Source organism: Tamandua tetradactyla, chromosome 22 (assembly GCF_023851605.1).
Source record: "Tamandua tetradactyla isolate mTamTet1 chromosome 22, mTamTet1.pri, whole genome shotgun sequence".
In the NCBI taxonomy this organism is placed as follows: domain Eukaryota; kingdom Metazoa; phylum Chordata; class Mammalia; order Pilosa; family Myrmecophagidae; genus Tamandua; species Tamandua tetradactyla.
The window spans coordinates 17,714,571-17,737,297 of NC_135348.1; the positions used below are offsets into that span (position 1 = coordinate 17,714,571).

Below are 22,727 nucleotides of genomic sequence, written 5' to 3' on the forward strand. Positions count from 1 at the left end.
GAAAGAAGTCACCCCGGGGAAAGTTGTTGGAACCCAGGAGCCTGGATGAAGACCAGCAGAGACCATCCTGTGCCTTCCAGGTAAGAAAGAACCTCAGTGGAAAGTTAGCTGCCTTTCCTCTGAAGAACCAACAAAATAAATCCCCTTTTATTAAAAGCCAATCCGTCTCTGGTGTGTTGCATTCTGGCAGCTAGCAAACTAGAACAGTTACTTTAATACACCTTATGAAAAAAAGTTGGTTATGGTCATGGTTGATAGGAAGGTTAAATTGTATTCTGCAATCTCCTCTTTATCATCTGAGTCTTTCATTCTATTACATACAATGGTTATGGAAAGTCTTATTATTATACCTACTGAAAGACAGAGATCAACACCCACTATCCTAGGCTAAGGGAAACCAGGCAGTGACATTCTGGAAGCATAATTTACCTGAAGCATTTTCCAAAATGTAAAAACAAACCACTTCTCTTAGATAGAAAATATGCAAACACTGTCACATGAACTTTGACGTTATACCCTTCTTTTAAAAAATAAAATTACAAAGACAGTAATGATCAAATACACTGGACTACAGTCTTGGCTTCAAATGCCCTTAGTTTTGACCCTGCAGAGGCATCGTACCAGAATCATCCTATTCTGTCTCCCCTGGCAACAGCCAACACCACTTCATTGTTAAAATGACACAGGGGTTCGAGCTCTGTGCAGAGACTCACAGCATGTGCTGACGCTGCTTTTTCCCCCTGCAATCTCCCTGAAAAAGGAGGCCCTTTCACAGGTTCTGAAGCACTGTGACTACACCTTCTCCCTCTGTGGACTGCCATTTCAATTGCAAATACGTCATGCAAACCCACGATAAATGGGTGCCCCTGTGGAAGTTAGTACAATGCCACCCTAGGCTGCGGCTAACCTCGGACCAGTTATCTGAATCCATACTATCAAATTAAAGCTATCATTTTACCGGCATTGGTCCCAGCGGTTTGGAACACACTCCTTTACACACTTGTCTGCCCTGGCATCACTTCAAGTGGGATAACTGCTCCTCTCAATCATTTGCTAGCTTCCTGAAGATGGAGATCACAGCTAAAGTTCTCTGCTAGGTATAACACATTACCGAACACACGGCAGGTCTTCAGTAAGTGTCTGGTTGATTGCTTTCTTCTTCTTTTTTGTTTTTATTGCATTCTTTTTGCAAAAAAATTCCCACATTTAAATAACTGAGACCTGAAAAATTCAAAAGCAGATCCAAGCCTTTAAATATTCCACCCAAATGCCTAAATTCACCAAACTTATTTCATAGATTTGGCTAAAATTGAGCATTTAATGCCATTTATTGTAGCAAAAGTATTTAACACTCACTGAGTGCTTATAATAATAGTCCAGGCACTGGGCCAGGCTAAGAGATTCATATAGGCACACCTCATTTGTCCTCACAGCCACTTTACAGGGCAGACAGGACTATTTTCTTTTTACACAAGGAGGAACTGAGGCACAGTGAGTGTATATATTATGCCCAATATCCCACAGCTAAGGAGTGTCAAAACTAGGAATCTAACTCAGGCAGATTGCTTGCAACCCTGTGCACTTAAAACTCTGTTCTTTTTTGGTTTATGGTACTCAATGACCTTGAAGCAACTTTCACGTGTTATTATACCTGATCTTAATAACAAATCTGCAAAGAATGGTAGAAATTATTATAAATGAAGAAAAAAACTTCATGTACATAGCCCCAAAGAAAGTATCAGACATATTCTATCTTAAAACCCAACATATTCTGCCATGCCAAAGATGTGGGTTCAATTCCTGATGCCTGGCCGTGCAAAAAGAAATTTTAAAAAATCCAATGTGCTAATGCATCTCTCACAGGCTCCCCAGGATATGCAACCTAATAACTAGAAGGTAAATGAAAAGGATGTGGGTTTGGGGTTCAATAACTTCATTTGACAGTATATTTTATCATGAACTGGGATTTTAAGCACTACAGAAAAAATAGGTAGTCCTTTTTTCATGAATACTTTAATTTTTCAAAACTCATTTGATGATGTTAGAATGGTCACTGCTGAAATAACCCTCAAGACTGGGAGACAGATTAAAAAAGAAAGAGATGTTGTAACAGAGAACATAAGATTTAACACATCAGTGTAACTACTGAATCATTATATTGATATTTCTTTTTAGTCTCTAGTGTCTTAGACTATCTGGAAGGAAATACCTGAAATTATAACCCATATCATACTTTGAAATTTATTCTATAACCACTTGTTAAAATGTACTTTGAAATGTATCACTTTTCTGCATGTTATATTTCACAATTTAAAAAGATAACTGATATATCATTTAAATTACATTTATGTCCTAGGCAAGTTCACAAATTACCTTATTTAATCCTAACAACTTTGAAAGCTGGTATTATTAGTCTTACCTTTTCACTCTACAAGTTCATCCTACAATTGACTGTTTACATATATTTAAAACCATTGGTGTAGGCCTAACCCCAGGCCTATGAATCAGAATTTTCTGGGGTATGCACCCATGAAATCTGTATTTTTAGAGCTCCACTGGTGATACTGATGTATAACCACAGTTAATAACCTGTGATTTACAGTAATGTCCTAAAAGATGAAGGTTCAGCCTATTCATGGTCTAAAGAAAACTGGGTCTTAAAATACACGAAGTTCACAGGAAGGAATATCAAGAACAAGTTCAACCCTGTTAGTCATTAGATTCTACATACTCATTTCCTTCCTCATCAACAGTCAACTCCAAGTGCTTCTGTCATGATAGTTCCCAGAACCTCCAGAGATGCTGAGAACCACTACAATTATCAGTTAAGAGGTGCTAGGTCCTGCGCAAAGTGCTTTAGCATAAATCTTCATTTTATTCACATTTAGAAAAGAGAATAAGTTAATAAGTACTTTGAACAAGGTCACACCGTTCATAAATGGTAGATTAAGGGATCAAACTCAGGTCTGCCTAACTGCAAAGCCCTCATTCTTAACCTCTAATGCAAACTGTTTCAGCACCAACAGATCCAATAAAAGACACCATTAAAAATTAATATGAAATAATGACCACTTAAAGGCCCCATATGGGGATGAGACAGGCCTCAGCTAGCAGGAAAAATTCAAGCCATTGGCAGGAGAGTGACAGAATGGAAGGGATAGGGGAACTTGACAGGGATATGGGAATTTGGGGTGCTCCAACAGAAACCTGAGAACAATCATTTGTTAAATAAGACAATTTTTCAAATATTGGATGTCCAAAAGTTTGGAATCGTGTAAATGAAAAATCCAGAAGCTTCCTCCATTATGTACACAATTTATTTCACACGGTGGATATACTACCAACAGCAGCCATGAAAGAAGTATTTATTTGGCTTCCTGTTATAATGTACCCTCTATATCCCTGTAGCTAGGGTAAAGTGTTCTGGATATAAGGCCAGAAGGTCTGGTTTGAAATTTGGTACCTGTTCTAGTTTGCTAGCTGCCGGAATGCAACACACCAGAGATGGACTGGCTTTTAATAAAAGGGGATTTATTTCATTAGTTCTTCACAGGAAAGGCAGCTAACTTTCCATTGAGGTTCTTTCTTACGTGGGAAGGCACAGGGTGATCTCTGCTGGCCTTCTTTCCAGGCCTCTGGGTCCCAACAACTTTCAGAAAGGGATGATTTCTCTCTGCATTTCCAAAGGCCTGGGCTGAGATGTGAGGTATGCTGAGCAGCTTTGACTGTGCTATGTTGAGCTCTCTCATTTAAGCACCAGCCAATTAAATCAAGCATCATTCACTGCAGCAGGCACGCCTCCTAGCCAACTGCAAATATTATGAGCAACAGATGAGGTTCACGTACCATTGGCTCATGTCCACGGCAACAGAACTAGGTGCCTTCACCTGGTCAAGGTGACACCTGAACCTAACTACCACAATAGTGCAGGCTGTGAAGCTGACAGCTCCAATGAAGGGTCTATACTAAGACCCAGCAGCAGGCTAAAAGCTGTTTCTCAAGAAAGTAGTTATCTGCAGAGGATGGTAAGGCTTTGCTCCAAAACCCTAAGGGATTGTGATTCTTCTGTAGGGGCCCACCCAAGTCTCCAGGCATCATTCCTACTTGCCACCAACACTTCCAGCATGGTTGGATCTGCTGGCTCATGTGGCCTATATTAGTTAGGGTTCTCTAGAGAAACAGAATCAACAGGAAACACTCACAAATATAAACTTTATAAAAGTGTCTCACGTAACCATGGGAATGCAGAGTCCAAAATCCACAGGGCAGGCTGCGAAGCCAATGATTCCGATGGAGGGTCTGGACGAACTCCACAGGAGAGGCTTGCTGGCAGAAGCAGAAAGAGAGCCTGTCTCTTCTGAATCCTCCTTAAAAGGCTTCCAAGTGATTAGATTAAGCATCACTCATTGCAGAAGACACTCCCCTTGGCTGATTACAAATGGAATCAGCTGTGGATACAGCTGACGCACTAACGATTTAATTCTATGACATGTCCTCATCGCAACAGACAGGTCAGCACTTGTCCAACCAGACAAACAGTGACCACCACTCGGCCAAGTTGACATACAAAACTGACCATGACAGTCCACCCCTTGTCAACTTGGCAGCTATACATATCTAATTCCTAAATAAAAAAACAATAAAACACATTTTTTCTTTCACCTAACAATATTCAACTATCCTGCATATAACTGGGAACACATTAAATCTCTCCAGAATAGGGTGCAAGTCCTTGGGTAATATTCATTAACAGCATAACAGTCCTCATTTCTGTAACTGATCACGTGGTCATAGTTCATATTTATACTACCTTTTTCCACTACCCATTCCATGTTTCCTTTACCCTCAGCAAGCACTTCAGCTGGCCGTGGTTCTTTGCCTGGTGGGGTGACCCAAACTTTCATTCCTGAAGTTTCAGAGCCATTGGTAGCCCTACCTGGATTGGGTAGTCACAGTTTTCCATTGATTTTAATGTTTTGGTGCCCATCAATTTCTAACAGATCTTCACTGCCTCTTCAGACCCCAGGTTGAACAACAGGTATCCTGTTATTCCAGGTACCCCGGAGGCAGCGGCTTCTCCCACACTTCATTTTCTCAGAATTCAGAAGAGTAGCAAGCACCTACTACATGCCCACAGTGGGGGACTTTTTTAACCACTCCTCCAAATATATGAAAACCCCTATTCTTTTGACTCTCATACCATCGAATTGTACCACTTGTATTATAAAATTCTGACACACCCCTCCTTACACGTAAGGCTTCAGAATTTACTCTGTGACTTTCCTCTCCATCCCAGGTACGTTACCTTACCTTGGGTGATATTACTGACCATGCTGAAGGCCGGAACTGCCACAATTCTTCAGCCTCTCTAGCTCACTGCCAATTGCTAGAGTTTATCTTCAGAGGGCCCCACCTCTCAATCTTCAAAATAAATTAGCCCCTAAGCACAAACTTTATATTCTTTTAACTCCCATTTACCCTACAGCTACATACTGATTTTTGGAATATTAGTTGTTTAACCATACTGCTTTCTCCCATTTCTCCCATTGTACAATCCCTCCACAGTTGGTTTCTGCCCAATCCAGCTCAGCCTCCATGGTACAGTGCATTACAGGTCAAAGCTCTGTGATCTGACTGTCTTCTCAGCACCCTCAACTCGACCCCAAATTCTTGATCAATCTTTGTACCTTCCCTCGGTCCATGGATACTGCTAGAGAAAAGTCACAACTCTTTACATTCAAGATGCCATTTACAAGACCATGATTTCCAACCTCACCTGAACCCTCAAAGCTGTCTATCATTATTATCTGGTTTCAGCAAACAGTTATTCAGGAAGATGAACTCATTTAAACCGCAAAACACTCATTTAAGGTAACAAAAGCGAGAGTGGAGTGGTTGCACACCTAATTTCCTGAGTGAAATGGAAGTCTGCAAGCAGAGAAAAGAACACATGATTTGGGGGAAGTGCATCTATACTGAAGCCATTTCAAACCTTCCTCATTTTCTTCATAGCATTTTTCACTACCAAAAATGTTAAATTATTTGCCTGCTTGTTATCTGCCTTTCCCAACTGGAATTCAAACTTCATGACAGGAGAAGCTTTATATTGTTCACGGTTGTCTCTTCCATTCATAAAAGACACTCACCATTATAAAATGAATGAATGATCCCTTTTGCTTCCTTCAGGTGGCTTTCCCTGCCAAGAGTGGGTTAAGTGGCCCTCCCATATGCTTTCAAGGGAGCCCCTGTACTTACTCTATGAGGCACCTATCAGACTATATTTCAACATCCTTCGCTGCTCTCTTCTTGATAGCAAGGACACATCTTTTCATCGTTTGAATGCCTTCCAATTACTTAGGGCATAGAACATAGAAGATGCTCACTATATTGAATATGTGATAACATTTACGTGCTTGTTTGTCTTCAAAGTGGGGTTATGGAACACTAGCCCAAGAGGATATGAATGGGGCATTATTGCTTTGGGTTCCTTGACCAAATAATTTGGGAAATGTGCTGACAAATTTCTTCACTGCATGAATTTTCAAAGTCTCAACTGTGCTAATGTGAACTACAATGCTCCAAGAGTTAAGACTTTTCCAAATGGGGCTGATACTGTGTACGGTACAAGAGATGGTGTTTGGGGGGTGGGTGGGGGGGGGAAGGGGAAAGAGAGACATTTTATTTTAGAACCACTGCTCCAAAGAATAGAAAAATAATAATAATTCAGGAAAACAATCTCCAAACATTTAGTCCATAAATTGTCAAAAACATTCTAAGCATCCTCTAGTTTCTCTTCAAATCGTATAAATCTTTCGCCTTTTACTAAAGATTTCCGTGGAGAGAAACGGTTATGAGTCATTGATCAATTTTTTGAAGGCCTTGGTCTTTATCAGGGCTCCATGTATGTGTTCAAAAATAGCAGTGACTGCATTTAAACTCCTTTGTAGTTACTCGTAGTGACAGCTGTTGTGGACTTTCTTTGCTGATAAACCACAGGGTTAACAGAATAAACGATGTAGATGTGGAAAAAAAAAAAAAACATTCCAAGCAACCATTTCACTATAAAATCAAGATATTTTCATAGCCAGCTGTCTAAGATTATCATCTGGTTTTAACAAACCCATAAACAGTTATTTAAGAAGATGTACTCATTTAAAGGGCAAACAGAATCAAAAGGGAGGGTGAGGTGGCTGCCCACCTAATCTTCTTAGTGAAACTGAAGTCTGCAGGCAGAGAAAGAGCACAAGATTTCTGGGAACTGCTGTTAAGCACAACTACAAGCCAAAACTCAGGCAACATCATGCCAAGCTGAAGACAACAGGAGGGATTTGTACAAGCCAGAAGACAAAAAGAAAAAAAAAAGTTTAAACCTTTGCTAAAAGAAAGTATTTATAAATGCAACCTAGACACTTAGGAACTGTGTCACTGCTTGACAGAATTGCTTCAGAGGTAAACAAACAAACAAAAACAAATTTGGGAGCATAAGCCTTCATCACACACACAAAATACAGTTAAATTATTTCTTATGAGTGACTGAAATTTACATTGAGACATCATTCTCAGTTATCTTGGCAACAGATCAAGCACTGGATTATCTAATTTGTTTATTTCACACAATAGTTCCCACTATAAAAATGCTTCAAAAGAAAATGCCACAAAGGTGACATTCAGAAGAGAATGCTTTCAAAATGTGTAATTCTCATTTTCTGAAGTATAGCACAAATAGTCATTAAGTTCTAATTTCCAGATGAACTCCTTTACTCATGAAACAATCAGAGAAGGGACATTGTTTAGGGCAATATCCCTTCTTTTAAAGGCACATAAAACCCGCATACCCTTTTTCCTCTTCTGAACTCTGCTCTTTTCATCTCCTTGCTTTGTTACAACCCATATTTACAGGATGACTCATCAACTGAAACTAATGTAACCCACTATTAGTTGGACATCTTATTTTTACACATTGTAATTAGCTGACACTTAGTGATTGTTATTAGCGCAGTGGGTTATCAAACCCATAACACCTTGTTCACAGTCTCTTATAGAGAAATGCATGCATTTCAGGTTTAATTTGGAAATGTCTGACACAGAATAACTTTTTTTACATCCCAAAGCTTAAAAAACACTGCCTTGGTATATTATACATAAAATGATATATCAGGTCCTGCTACATACAAATAATAAACAAAATAATAACTTTCAAAAACAAATAAACTTCTTTTGCCATGCTGATAGGTGATCTTGCATTATAGGCCTGTTTACTACTATTGTAGCTGAAATTCAAAGTACCATCCTTGGCATCAAAAGCTCTCCATTCTTACTTGCGATTGTTCCTTAAAACGAACCCTCTATTTCTTTAACACTATTGCCCACACAAAATTCACTCCCAATGATGTCGCTTCACAGCCCATGTTCACCACGAATTCTGAATTCTCCCCTGTACTCTCGAGCATACAACTAGCACCTAGCCAGAGCTCAACCCATCCTTCGAGAACAACGCTCCTATTAACAAAACCAGCCTGAGTGCAGAAAGGGCTGTGGGAAACCACCTTCTCCTTAGCACTGGATCACGGGCAGGAGTGTTTAAGGAGGAGGTAGAAGAGACGGTCAGGTTTAGGTTTCCCTTTTTCCATCCAAGCGAAAGGCCAGGCAGCCCTTCCATGCTACGCAAGACCTCAAGAGATGGTGAGGATACCACAGCTTACCCTTGCAACCACAGCAGCCTCATGGGTGTGCAACCCGTAAATCAGACAGGACCAACACTTAATTTTGAAATTCTTAATTTTTTAACAGAGCCCCCCATTTTCACTCTGTATTGGGTCCTACAAATCATACAGCTGGTCTTGCCCATGAGACCCCGACTCTGTTACAGGGGTATTAATCCCAAGGCAGGGAGGCATGACCCTTGCCAGGATGTGAGGGCCAGGGAGGGCCAGCATATGTTAGGTACAGAAAGACACAGGAGCCCCTCATGGTGCAAGCGTCTGGGAATGTCTACCTTGCACGCCTTTTCACTTCCACTACTAATAAAAAGGTGTGTGTGTGTATGAATGAGGAATGGGGACTCTGGGGCTCTGCTCCTCCTGTAAACTGGTAGGGTCCTCTGCATAGATAAAAACACAGATAAACGTTAGGAGACCTCAGCTCAGTTCCTGCAGGACATTCTCACAGGTTCTGACATACAAGGCACAATACCTGCTCCAGTCACAGGGCAGTGCTTCACCACGCTTTCTAGGGTCACATAAGGCTAACAGCAAAATTAGGGCACTCACTACATAACGTGGGTTTATATTTTACTTATGTAAAAACAATAGTTTTTCTTCACATAAAGAACATCCACTTGTTTTTAACACCTGCACAAGTCACTTGTGACACATAATTCAACAAAAATGATCATTTTACCTCATTAGACCAACATTCAAATAAAGCAGGTATTTTTTAAAATGAATTTGTATTATTTACTCCCAGAAGAAAATTTAAAAGGTTGTTTAAAACCTAGACATATCGGCAAGCTTCCATTTCCCCTTAAGAAATTAAATTACTGCAGACACTGTACTTTAGTACCTGATATTTCTGTTTATTTAATCTTTAGTGACCTCTTAGGAACCCAAGTCTTTAAGTGCTTCTATGGTGGAACTTACTACCAGCTATGCAGTTTGGCACTTGTATAAAGGGCAGCAGAGAAACTCTTTTCAAATGCCACATTCTCTTAGCACTCTCGGGTTTTTCCAGTGACCCGAGGTCAAAGATCTTACAGTTCACATTTCTCTGATTCACGTCTCTGCCTCTCTTCCACTCTGCTCAAACGTGCTGCGCTGGCCACACCTGAGTGGTTATGCTGGGGCTCCTCCTTCCATTTAGCATCACACAGCAGATGGACCCCAAAGCACAGTTCCCATTATACCAGTATTTCATAAAGAGCTGACACCTCTCCATCCAGCCCCATTTGAAGTCTGTTCTAGTTCACTAGCTGCCAGAATGAAATACACCAGAGATGGATTGGCTTTTAATAAAAGGGGATTTATTTTGTTAGTTCTTCAGAGGAAAGGCAGCTAACTTTCCACTGAGGTTCTTTCTTACGTGGAAGGCACAGGATGGTCTCTGCTGGCCTTCTCTCCAGGCCTCTGGGTTCCAACAACTTTCCCCGGGGTGACTTCTTTCTGCATCTCCAAAGGCCTGGGCTGAGCTGCAAGTGCTGAGATGAGGAATGCTGAGCTGCTTAGGCTGTGCTACGCTGAGCTCTCTCATTTAAGCACCAGCCAGTTAAGTCAAACATCATTGCAGCAGGCACGCCTCTTAGCCGACTGCAGATATAACTAGCAACAGATGAGGTTCATGTACCATTGGCTCACGTCCACAGCAACAGAACTAGGTACCTTCACCTGGCCAAGTTGACAGCTGAATCTAACTACCACAAAGTCCATACCCTGCAACTTCTCTACACTCGTTCCCTACTACATTCTGATATCATATTCATTTTCTTTTAGTATTGCTAAATGTCCTCATTCTTGCTTCTTCCCTAATACTGTTTGTGTGTGTGTGTGTGTGTGTGTGTGTGTGTGCACGCATGTGTTTGAGAGAGAGAGGGGCAGCAGGGGTAGGGTCTCTGTAAATCAGTCTCTCCAGCTGTAGCCCAATTTTCATTCTATTTCTTCATGAACTCATCCCAACTCCTCCGGCCCATGCGTCAGTCCTTTAGTTGAGTTACCACATCTATTCTAGTACCATTCTCTAATTATGTCATGTGTGTTAAATTTCAGGGATCTGACCTCAGCTGCATTTTGAATAAGTTTGACTGTCAGGAGCTTGTGAGTTTATTGTGTTCCCCAAAAGGTATGAAGTCCTAACTCTGGGTACTTGCCAATGTAATCATTTTTGGACATAGGGTCTTTGAAGATGGAATCAAGTGAAGATGAGGACATACTGGATGAGGGTGGTCCCTAATCCAGTGACTAATATCCTTGGAAGTAGAAGGAAATTTGGGCACAAACATGCAGAAGGAAGATGACCATGTACAAACATAGGCAGAGATTGGAGTGATGCCGTCACAAGCCAAGGATTGTCAACAACCATCAGAAGCTGTAAGAAGTGAGGGAGGATTCTTCCCTAGAGTCTCTGGAAGGAGCACGGCCCTGGGGACACACTAATTTGGACTTCCAGTCTCCAAAACTATGAGGTAATAAGTTTCTCTTGTTTTAAGCCACCCAGTTTGTGATAATCTGAGTATTAAGTACTTCTCAGCACCACAGCTTTACATTAGCACTTCAGATTGATTAAGGAGGCTGGATGTTTGCTTATCAAGGATATTACCCTGTAAGAAACTTCCTTGCAAAGTTCACTTAATCCCACTATCTCATTTCGCTTTATCAATGGTCTAAATTGCTCTAGATATAGTTCGAGGAAGCTATTCACCAGGAACTATTATACAATATAAACAATACAAAATTGTATGTCACCAAATTAGCCTAAATATACCAGCACACAAACCGCAAATGCAACTGCATGTGAAGCCAAATTATTAATGGAGATTTGATACTTCCTTCAAACCAATTTTTTTTTCCCCCCGCACAGGCAGGCACCAGGAATTGAACCCGGGTCTGTCTCTGGCATGGCAGGCAAGAACTCTGTTTGCTGAGCCACCGTGGCCCACCCCAAACCAATTTCTTTTTCCATGAGTAAAGAAGAAAATTTTTATTTTAGGAAAAAATGCTATTGATCTCCAAAACAAAGTAGGGCTAGTTCTGCAATAACAAATTATTTTTAACAATATACTTTTGAGAAGACATCTTATTTCTCCAAATTAAATTTACATATTTTAAAGCTATCAGAAATTTTTAAGTATAACAGCAAATTATATTATGACCCAACTCAGCTTTTTTGTGAAGACTGGACCATTTGTTTTCTAAACTATTTTAATAGTTTTCAAGAAAAAGTATTCTTTACTGATGCTACTAAGATGCACCTTTATATTCAAGTTTCTTAGTTGTCATAGTGACTGTATTTCTAAATCATTCATAAATAAAATGTGTTGTTGGGGGAAGAATATTGCAGTGTTATTCATACTGCGGTAGCAGATTTTCCCAAATATAAATTTGCCTCCAAGTCCCAAATCATCTCATGATCATTTCAGGTATATATGAGTGAAAGGAAGGGAAGAGGCATTCGCAAGTCTGACAGCACATACAAAAGACAATCATACTTCCCCTGATATCTGTCCTGCCACAAACATCCAAAATAGTCTGACAACATAAAAAGCACAGGGAAAATTAATGCTTTTTTCTCTACTGCCCTAGTTTAAAATAAAATACCACTTCTTTCCGGTCACTATGAAGATTTTATATGATCTCTGATCAAATAATAGTTCTTTGCCCATGGACTTGAGACTTTACCCCACAGACCCATTCTATCTTCTTCATTTCCTGCTAAAACCAAATCTTCACTTTCTGCAACTACTTGCATTTCTTTAGGAATTCTGCCTCTATCTAGATCGAGTCTAGGAGCTATCTCCCACAATCATTCAGGAAACAGTAAATCATATCACAACTTTGAGTTATATTATCTACAACAGCTTCCCCCATCCTGGGACATTTTAGTCCTTTAAGTCTCTTTGTGAGCTCATTTCACACTCTTCAGAATAAATATTCTAAAGTGCAAATCTGATCCTCTTACAATCCTTCAAAGACAACCCAGAGCCCTGTGACTGAGGTCCAAATCTCCGAGGAAAAGCATCTGCTGCTGTGCATAATCTCACCTTTATCTAATTTTAAAATTTCAAACACCCACACTCTACCATACACACTCGCATGCACCCCTTACATGGACATTCCAAAGCCCCTATCTTTTATCTTACACTGTTTCCATCAACATTAGGCCAGGGTTTCTCAATCTCGGCACGACTGCTATTTTCAGGCAGACAATTTTTTTGTGGTGGAGGGCCATCCTGTACATTGGAGGATATCTAGTAGTATCGCTGGCTTCTACGTATTAGATGCAAGTAGCTTCCCTGGCATGCCCCTTCTTTCCTCCATGTCAACAACCAAAAAGGTCTCCAGAAATTTTCAAATTTGCCCTGGGTGGCAAAATTGCCCCCAGAGAACCAAATGGTCTCTGAACTCCTAGACGCCCTCAGTACTCAAAAGCCCCTTTCTGGCATGTTTATTGCACACAGCTTCCAATATCATATGATCCCAAACACAGTAACTCCGCTCAAAATTAATCATGGGCATTCACTCAAAAAGAGCCACGTGTATGTAGAGCGATAATAGACTAATGGCCTTCCATGGTGCTCACATATCAGACATTTACCAGCCAACTCAATCACACAGAAATCGCCCTAGCATCTAAGACATGAATGCCAAACACACCAAGAGAGACATAGAAGAACACAGAAACCAGGAGGCATGTTTAATGAATAGAAACCATATGTCAATACACACAGGGCTAAGAAGCAACCATGAATGGCAGAGAAGATACGGATGGGGCCAGTGGTAGCAGCAGCAGAACCCTGAGAATGTGGACCCAGAGTGGAAGCCTGGATATAGAATTGTGGGTTTCCTCACCACAAGGTCTAAGTACGGACCTGCTAAAGTCTCAAGTTCCCTATAAACCCGACACCTTCATGTATCCTTAAACATGTCATCAACAGGAACACCAAATTGCCAACTTGAAGCTTCCAATGGCCACACCTGGGATATTTTAAGTCACAAAATAAATGACTATAAGGAATTATAACCTACAAAATAAAAATTATTCATTAGTCCATACTGATATAAATAACAGAACAAATTGGGGAAAAACTGCAAATTTACAGTTGAGAAACAGAACCCACCCCCCAAACACAGTGATCAACATTAAAATTAGTAGTACTTTTAAGACACATTTTTGATAAAACGTAATGAGATCATATACCTCCTGAATGATGCCCTGAGAAGGGCACAGTTATCACTTCTGGGTTATTCTTGCCAAAACACATAACCTGAATCTAATCATGATAAAACACCAGACAAACCAAAATTGAAAGGCACACACAAAATAAATGGGTAGAACTCTAAAATGCCAAGGTCTGAAAAGACTAAGGGACTGTCAAAGATAAGAAGAAGACTAAAGAGAAATGAGAAGTAAATGCAACATGGGATCTGGAGTAGAAAAAGGACATCTTTTTCTAAAAAGAGAGAAATTGCAAAATTCACATAAGTAGTTAATAGTATTGTATCAACGTCAATATCCTGGTTTAGACAACTGTGCTATCGTTACGGAAGATGATAACATTAGGGGAAACTGGGTGAAGGACATATGGAATATCTGTGTACAATTTGTGCAACTTTTTTTTTGCAAGTCAAAATTTATTGCAAAAAAATGTTTATTTGGTACAAAATTTATATTTTGACTACTGCATTTCCTAATATATCTTATGTAGACAGCTTAATTGAACACCATAAGTACATGGAACCCTGAGTAGGACATGAGATTTTGTGGGTTTATCCAGAGTGATGCCCTGATAAGTCCCAGAGTGATTTGAACAGTGAATAAAAAAGTATTTGCGAAGTCCCCTCCGGGAAATGGTGAGAAAGGGGGAAAATTCAACTTCCCCAAGTTGAATTCTTTTCTTTTTTCTTTTTCTTTTTTTTTTCTCACATGGGTAGGCACCAGGAATCGAACCCGGGTCTCCAGGCATGGCAGGTGAGAATTCTGCCACTGAGCCAACGTTGCCCACTCCCAAGTTGAATTCTTGATATTCTCACAAGCAGTGTGGACAACCAAAGCTAAAGGCTGAGCCCCTAGTCTTGGGGGTTGTTCATATGAAACTTAACCCCACAAAGGATAGGTCAAGCCCACTTAAAATTAGGCCTAAGAGTCACCCCCAAGAGAACCTCTTTTGTTGCTCAGATGCGGCCTCTCTCTCCAGCCAACCAACAAGCAAAATCACTACCCTTCCCCTTGTGTACGTGGGACATGAATCCCAGAGGTGTGGACCTTCCTGGCAATGTGGGACAGAAAGCCTAGAATGAGCTGGGACTCAGCATCTAGGGATTGAGAAAAACCCTAGAATGAGCTGAGACTCAGCATCAAGGGATTGAGAAACCTTCTGGACCAAAAGGGGGAAGAGTGAAATGATACAAAGTGTCAATGGCTGAGAGATTCCAAACAGAGTCGAGAGGTTATCCTGGAGGTTATTCTTACTCATTAAGTAGATATCACCTTGTTATTCAAGATGTAGTGGAGAGGCTGGAGGGAACTGCCTGAAAATGTTGAGTTGTGTTCCAGTAGCCCTGTTTTTTGAGGATGATTGAATAATGATAGAGCTTTCACAATGTGACTGTGTGATTGTGAAAACCTTGTGTCTGATGCTCCTTTTATCTACCTTGTCAACAGACGAGTAGAACATATGGAATAAAAATAAATAATAGGGGGAACAAATGTTAAAATAAATTTAGTTTGAAATGCTAGTGATCAATGAAAGGGAGAGGTAAGGGGTATGGTAGGTATAAATTTTTTTCTGTTTTCGTTTTGTTTCTTTTTCTGAATAGATGTAAATGTTCCAAGAAATGATCATGATGATGAATATGCTACTATGTGATGATACTGTAAATTACTGATTACATATGTAGAACGGAATGATCAAAATAAGAATGTTTGTGTTTGATATTTTTTTTGGCATTTAAAAAAATTATAAAAAATAAGTTATTGCAAAAAAAAGTTTAAAGTGTATTCTAAAAATTGAAAAAGTTAAAATATATACTCCCATCATCTGAGATATTCCTTCAAACTTAAAACACCAGGTTGAAAGATTAAAATAAATTATTTCATTGCATGGAATGCTCTTAATAAATCTGTCATCTCCTCTGCAAAATACCTCCAATGTCCCAGAAGAGTCAGCAACAGTCCCTGCATCACCCTGCCCTATTACAGCATCACCCCAACTTACAATTATTATTACTTCTTGTGTCTGTCTTTTCTACTACAATGCCAGTTCCTCAAAGGCAGGAACCTTGTCTTTTTTTATCCTTGTTCCTCAAAACATAGTAGAGAGCCTAGCACAGAGTAGGTACACAATATTAACATATGAATGAATTATTCATTAGCCCCAAACCATTTTCCATCCTTTTACACTGCTCGCAGACACTATGTGAATGAAACAACTAGCAAAATTCAAATAAGGTCTGCAGGTCAGTTGACTCTGGTAAGTCAACTCATGATAGTGCCTGAAATAATGACATTAATTCATTGCATTAATAAAGGAAATTTTCAGAAAGGTCACCTATAATCCCATCACTAGGAAGATGTTTATGTTTCCATATTCTTTTATAATATTTGTCTATATGTATAACTATGTTCACTTACTTACAAAAGTAATACAGATACAATTTTGAATTGTTTTCCCACTTACCAAACATTAGCTCAAAGTATTATACACATCTTCAGAACCGCTTAATATTTCATATCATAGTATTCTGAATATTTTTAATGGTGTCACACTTTATCATGGAGGGTTAGGAAAAGCCTAGAAAGCTATTCAGAGCCAAGTCTAATGAATAAAATCATGTCACATAATAGATTCTGGAAAACAATTAGGAATACTAATAACGTAGTGAAAGCAAAAGTCTGGAGCAAAGGCAAATTCATCGGATAAGCGTTTTATCACATCCAAAGAACAAAGATTCTTTGAATGTGCTCTGTAACAATCCTAGAGAGGGGATATCACCATCTACACAGTATAGGGTGGTCCTGAGAATTAAGTGACAACATGTGTAAACAGTCCGGTGTGATGCCTGACCTAAACACTGGTGTCTTTCCTTTACCATCATTAAAAATCCTTAATTCCATTCCTCATTAGAAAAATGAAACCTTCCTTCCTTCAATGATATTATAATAAAATTGTGTGTTACAGGAAAGGAATACATATAAGTCAAATTTCTATTTTTATTTTCTGGACTCCAATGCAGATACTCAGCTTCTCAGAGTAAAAATCACATGGATCACAACTCTTTCAACTTCTAGAAGTTCAAGAAATGATATGACATTGATGCTGCTCATGGGGGAATGCTCAGCAAGCGAAAATCACTTTTAAAACTTCTAAAATTGTTATCTACATGTGAAACCTGGACTACTATATTACACTCAAATGATATAAACCTCAGTTCAAATCAAGAGGCCGCATATAAAATGTTAAAATTTTGATTAAGTTACCCAAGTTGGCTTTTACAAGTTTCCATTTTCACAACTTTTGCTTTTTATAAAATGAAAATCTGTCTTTTTAATTTACATTTTCATCATGGCATGTGTCAACCATAATATTGTGCCACTAAAATTACATAAGTGCAACTAAAGACTAGATGTTTAATAAACATAATCCTTCATAAACTCAACCAAGTAACCAATGTCAGCACCAGTAAATACCAATACCCAGATATTTAAATTGATCTTCCACAACGTAAATGTAAAAATGGCTTTTTAATGACTTAACATGTGGACAAACTGAAAGAACAATATTTTCAAATACAATCAAATGTCTTTATGCCCACCTGTAGAGAAGCTTGCTATACACCATCATGAGAAAACAGAAAACTTTAAATAAAACCTCCACCATTTCAAGTCGTAAGAGCCCAAAATCATAAGGAAAAAATGAAATGCTGCTTCTCGGCAGGCATATCATTTAAACAGTTCTTAGGCTCAGACAATTAAACTACTGTGGAAGCAAACCTCTAACAAATACGGAGCTTTCCAACACTTCGTGCTAAGAGTCTGACAGCTGCATCACACTACAATTAAAATATCCTAAAAATACACAGGAAAAATATTCATGAAACCTAGTTTTACTGTTTCAAATGGTGTTCTTCCTTACTTAATAATAATAAAAAAAGCATGGCCTTAATTTTTAAATCAGGGAAATCGTTCAGGGTTTCTGTATCACCAAACACAGACTGTAGCACTGTTTTTCTCCATGAAGCCACTCTGAGCTTAGAGTCACTCTGTTCCTAACCTATGAGGCAGCTCCTTAAGACTGCCGATAACCATGGTCAAGCCTGTCACCTTCCAGAAAAATAAACGACTAGAAACAAGTACTTCCCTCAGCTAAAGCAAACAACGTGAAATGTACCAAAGCAGTAGTTTTTAAACCGCACTGCAATCTGCAAGCAAGCTGCACATATTTAAAATTTCAAGTCAAGCCTTACTAGGGGGGAAGGAAGAACCACTGCTTTCAAGTGTCTCAGTGGCTATCGTGAGCCCCAAAAGACATCTCATCTATAAAATCTGCAAGCTGGCCAAAATAACTTCCTATATCAGTTACACATTGTAAAATACTTTATCAAACTTTGCAACTTTCCTTATTTTCACTATAAGATGCTATGTTTAACAACTCCTTCATGAAATCTAATAAAACATACTAATATTCTGTGTTATACATATTGATAAAAATTATTTATCACCAGGCATTCACAATAGTATACAAAACAAATCCAAAAGTTGGCTGCAACCAAAAGCATTAAATTAACTTTACAGAGCATCTATTGCAAGAAATCTCCTTAATTCAATTCTGAGGCAAATTGTTACAAGGCAAAAAAAGTTATTCAATACCAGAAATATACTCTTTTTTTTTTTTTTAGCATGTAGGCAAAGGTTATAAAGTGTGCTGGTCTGAAGCTGTACGTCCCCCAGCAAAGCAGTCCTTCTAAATTCTGATACTGAGCTACCTGACTATAACCTGGTTATTCCGTGAAACTTCGGGTATGTTATGTGACAACTCTCTGAGTTAGAGCTCTGAAGCTATGAAAGTCAGCATTACTTCAGACAGCAACTGCTAAAAAGTTGAAAAGGGGCTGACTTCAATTAGAGATATGAATGAAACCGACTTGCATAGGACTAAGGTAGATCAGAATGCAGGGTAAAGGATGATATGGTCCATATTTTAAAATACCAACTTCTAAGGCCAAAAGAAGGGATGTTTATTTGGTGCAAAATTCATATGATGGATTTGAAAAAGTAATCAGACGTCAGGTAGAGACATGAATGAAGTTATATGAATGAAGTTGATCTGGATAGGACTAAGGTATATCAGAAGACTGGGTAAAGGATGATATTGTCCATGTTTTAAAACTTCAACTTCTGTGTAAGACTAAAGGGAGAGATGTTCATTTGATACAAAATTTATATTTGGGGTAGTGCATTTCCTAATTTAACTTGTATGGTTAGTTTAACTGAACACTGTAAGTACATGGAAACTTGAATAAGGCAGGAAATTTTATTGGTTTGTCCAGGTTAGTGTGATGCCTCAATAAATCCCAGAGTGGTTTGGACAGTGAATAAGGAAGTATTTGCAAAGTCCCCTTAGGGGGATGGGGAGAAAGGAAGATATATTCAATCTCCCCATCTGGGGAATTCCTGATATTCTCACAAGCAGTGAGGACAACTAATTCAATAACTGACCCCCACGATGTTGGGAGTTCACTCCTATGCAACTTATTCCTGCAAAGGAGAAGCTAAGCCTACTTATAATTATACCTAAGAGTCACCCGAGAGAACCTCTTTTGTGGCTCAGATGTGGCCTCTCTCTCTCTAAGCCAACTCAGCAGTTGAACTCATTGCCCTCCCCACTACGGGGGATGTGACTTCCAGGGGTGTAAAACTCCCTGGCAACGTGGGACAGAAATCCTGCAATAAGATGGGAGGGCCCCAGCATCAAGGGATTGGGAAAAATTTCTTGACCAAAAGAGGGAAGAGAGAAAAGAGACAAAATGAAGTTTCAGTGGCTGAGAAATTTCAAACAGAGATAAGAGGTTATCCTGGAGGTTATTCTTACACATTATATAGATGTCCCTTCTTAGTTTATGGTGTGTTGCAGTGGCTAGAGGGAAAAGTACCTGAAACTACCTAGCTGTGTTCCAGTAGCCTTGATTCTTGAAGGTGATTGTATAACAATACAGCTTTTACAGTGTGACTGTGTGAATGTGAAAACCTTGTGTCTGATGCTCCCTTTATCCAGGATATGGACAAATGAGTAAAAAAAAAAAAAAAAAAAAACGAAGCATAAAAAATAAATAAATCATAGGGGGGCTAAAGGGACAAAAAACTGGATAGATGGAAATACTAGTGGACAATGAGAGGGAGGGGTAAAGGGGATGGGATATATAAGGTTTTTTTTCTTTTACCTTCTTATTTCTTTTTCTGGAATGATGCAAATGTTCTAAAAATGATCATGGTGATGAATACACAACTATGTGGTGATACTGTGACCCACTGATTATGTATCATGCATGGACTGTATGTGTGTGAAGATTTCTCAATAAAAATATTTTTTTAAAAAAGCCTTGTTCTTTTAATCCATTCCTGTGGGGGTAGACCTATAATAGGTGGGACCTTTTAATTAGGTTGTTTCAACTGAAATGTGACCTACCTCATTCAAGGTAGCTCTCAGTCCTTTACTGGAGTCTTTTATAAGAGGATAAAAGTCAGAAAAACAGAGAGCTCACAGAGAAACACCCAGAGAGTTTGGAGTGAAAAGCCCTAGGAGAAGCAAGCAAGGACACCCAGAAGCTGAAAGAACCATAACCTGAAAGTAATAAAACTCAGGAGAGAAGGACCAACATACAGGAGCCGTGTGCCTTGCCATGAGACAAAGGAACCCCAGGTGCCATAAGCCTTCCTTCAGAGAAGATATCGATCTGTTGATTCCTTAACTGGGACATTTTCATGGCCTTAGAACTGTAAAGCTGTGAACTAGTAAATCCCCATTGTAAAAGCTATTGCATTTCCAGTATATTCCACTCCAGCACCTTTAGCAAACTGAAACATAAAACTAGTTTCCAGAAAAGAATTGTAGTATAGGTGGAGGCGGTAAAAGGAACGCAGGCAGGCCTCTAGTTATACAACAGCTATCTCACAGAATGTGGATTCCTCCATACAACAAATTAAGTGCGTGCACTGTACCTGGCTGTCACATCCAATCCATTCAGATGTCTCTTCCACGTACAGAAAGACTAGGGCATATGTCCCAATAAACTGGGACAACTTATTGTCTACTGATACAATGGTATCTCCGAAACCCCAAAGTACCTGAGTCCCTTCCAGTAATTTACCCCCAAAATCCTATCCTAAGGAAAGGAAATGACTCAAAGAATGTTAAAATGTATAGGCTGCAAGATGGTCAGAAGATAAGGGAATGAAAAACTGAAAACAACATCCAGTAATAGGGTAAATAAATTGTGGTCAGGTATGAAATATGAAGGTTATAACAACACAGAAAAGCACATTTAATAAGTAAGAAAAGCAGGATACACAATCAGGCATAAAAACCATGCTATATAAGAACTGTGTGTACATATGAATTTAATTGCATTACTAAAACTATTATGATTCCCTTTAAAAAGTAGAATGGGGTTGGGGGTAAAAGGACAGATGTAAAAAGAAACTTTCGCTCTTTGCATTTCTCTGAATTGTTAAAATGTTTCCAATGAAAATACACTTATTTTACTTACGTAGTTTTTCTCTTAAAAAAAAAGAAAAAATCTTCATATGAAAATATGGTTAGGAATATTCAATTACAAAAAACTGTGTCAAACTAGAAGGATTTTGTATTTCAACTTTCTGTAATATTATATTCTTTAATGTAAAAAAATTACGACTATAAGTCATCCAGAAAAAAAGGGTTATCTTTTTGGTCAAGCAAATAAATCTATTTTTCACTTTTCAGATCATACAGTTATTATTTACTCCAGATAAACTACATCACTCTAAACCCATATTTTTAAAAATAACTTGACAAGTTTATTGTTTCTTGTCTTGTCCCACCTCACCATCACTGAAGCTCCTCATAGAGTTTGACCAAAAAAAATTCAGTTTCCTGAGTCACATAGTACAGGCTGTAGCACAGCAGTGAAGCGGAGAGGCTATGGAAGCATAGTGCCTGGGGGGCATGCCAGCTCCACAACGAACTGTGTGACCCAACAGGTTACACGACTTCTCTCCAAGGAGCCAGAGAAATCTTTTTGGTTTTTCTCTTTGGTTTCCCCCACTGTAAAATAGATATTATATTCACCTAACTTCCAGGGCTGCTGTGAGGAATAGCGAAGAACAGTAATGGAAAGCATGAATGCCATGACTGACATAGTAAGTGCTCAATAAATGTTAGCTATTACAATCGCTGCAAAAACACATGTAGCAAAATTATGTATTGTAATAATTATTATCATCGCTAAAACTACATTAGGAAAAAAATGAAAGTGTACTTTAGGTTTCAAAATTTGATTCTGCATAAAATTTCAGTTTAAAAAACAAATTTTAATACAAACTTTATAGACCATAGCCTAGACATTAAAGAGATAATTAAGGAAACAAAAGGATTTGCCATGATACTTTCTTTTTTTTAATGTCTCACCTACACTTTACATTGCATAATTCCTTGTGAATTAAAAGCGTTTCTCTTTTCCTTCTCACTTGCAACTTAGGTAACTATGAAAGGATTTTAGTGTTTTCTTCCACGTTCCCATTAACGGAGAGAAAATATCATTTAAAGTTAGGGGAAACTGCTTATACAATGAATATGAGAATGACAAAGTATAGAGACTTTACATAAACAAAAAAGAAGGTAAATATTTAAAATTTCCTTTCTCCCCTGTACTTTTCAGATAAATGTTCCATTAGTTGAGATGGGGCAGGGCTGCCCACACATCTGATTTGTGGCTGTATCTGGCATGTGGGATGAAATACAGTTGTGTAGAATTCTATCATCTACA

The 22,727-nt window shown here is 38.8% G+C and overlaps 1 protein-coding gene and 1 non-coding gene across 8 annotated transcripts in view; one reads left to right on the forward strand and one right to left on the reverse strand.

The window, feature by feature from the left end:
* The window catches only part of DCLK2 (doublecortin like kinase 2), a 204,130-nt gene that overhangs the window by 137,048 nt on the left and 44,355 nt on the right, over positions 1-22,727 (reverse strand). The gene's annotated exons all lie outside the window — the stretch shown is intronic.
* Positions 6,779-6,897, forward strand: LOC143666395 (U5 spliceosomal RNA). Its single transcript, XR_013167596.1, has one exon. It is a non-coding gene; the product is annotated as a U5 spliceosomal RNA (small nuclear RNA).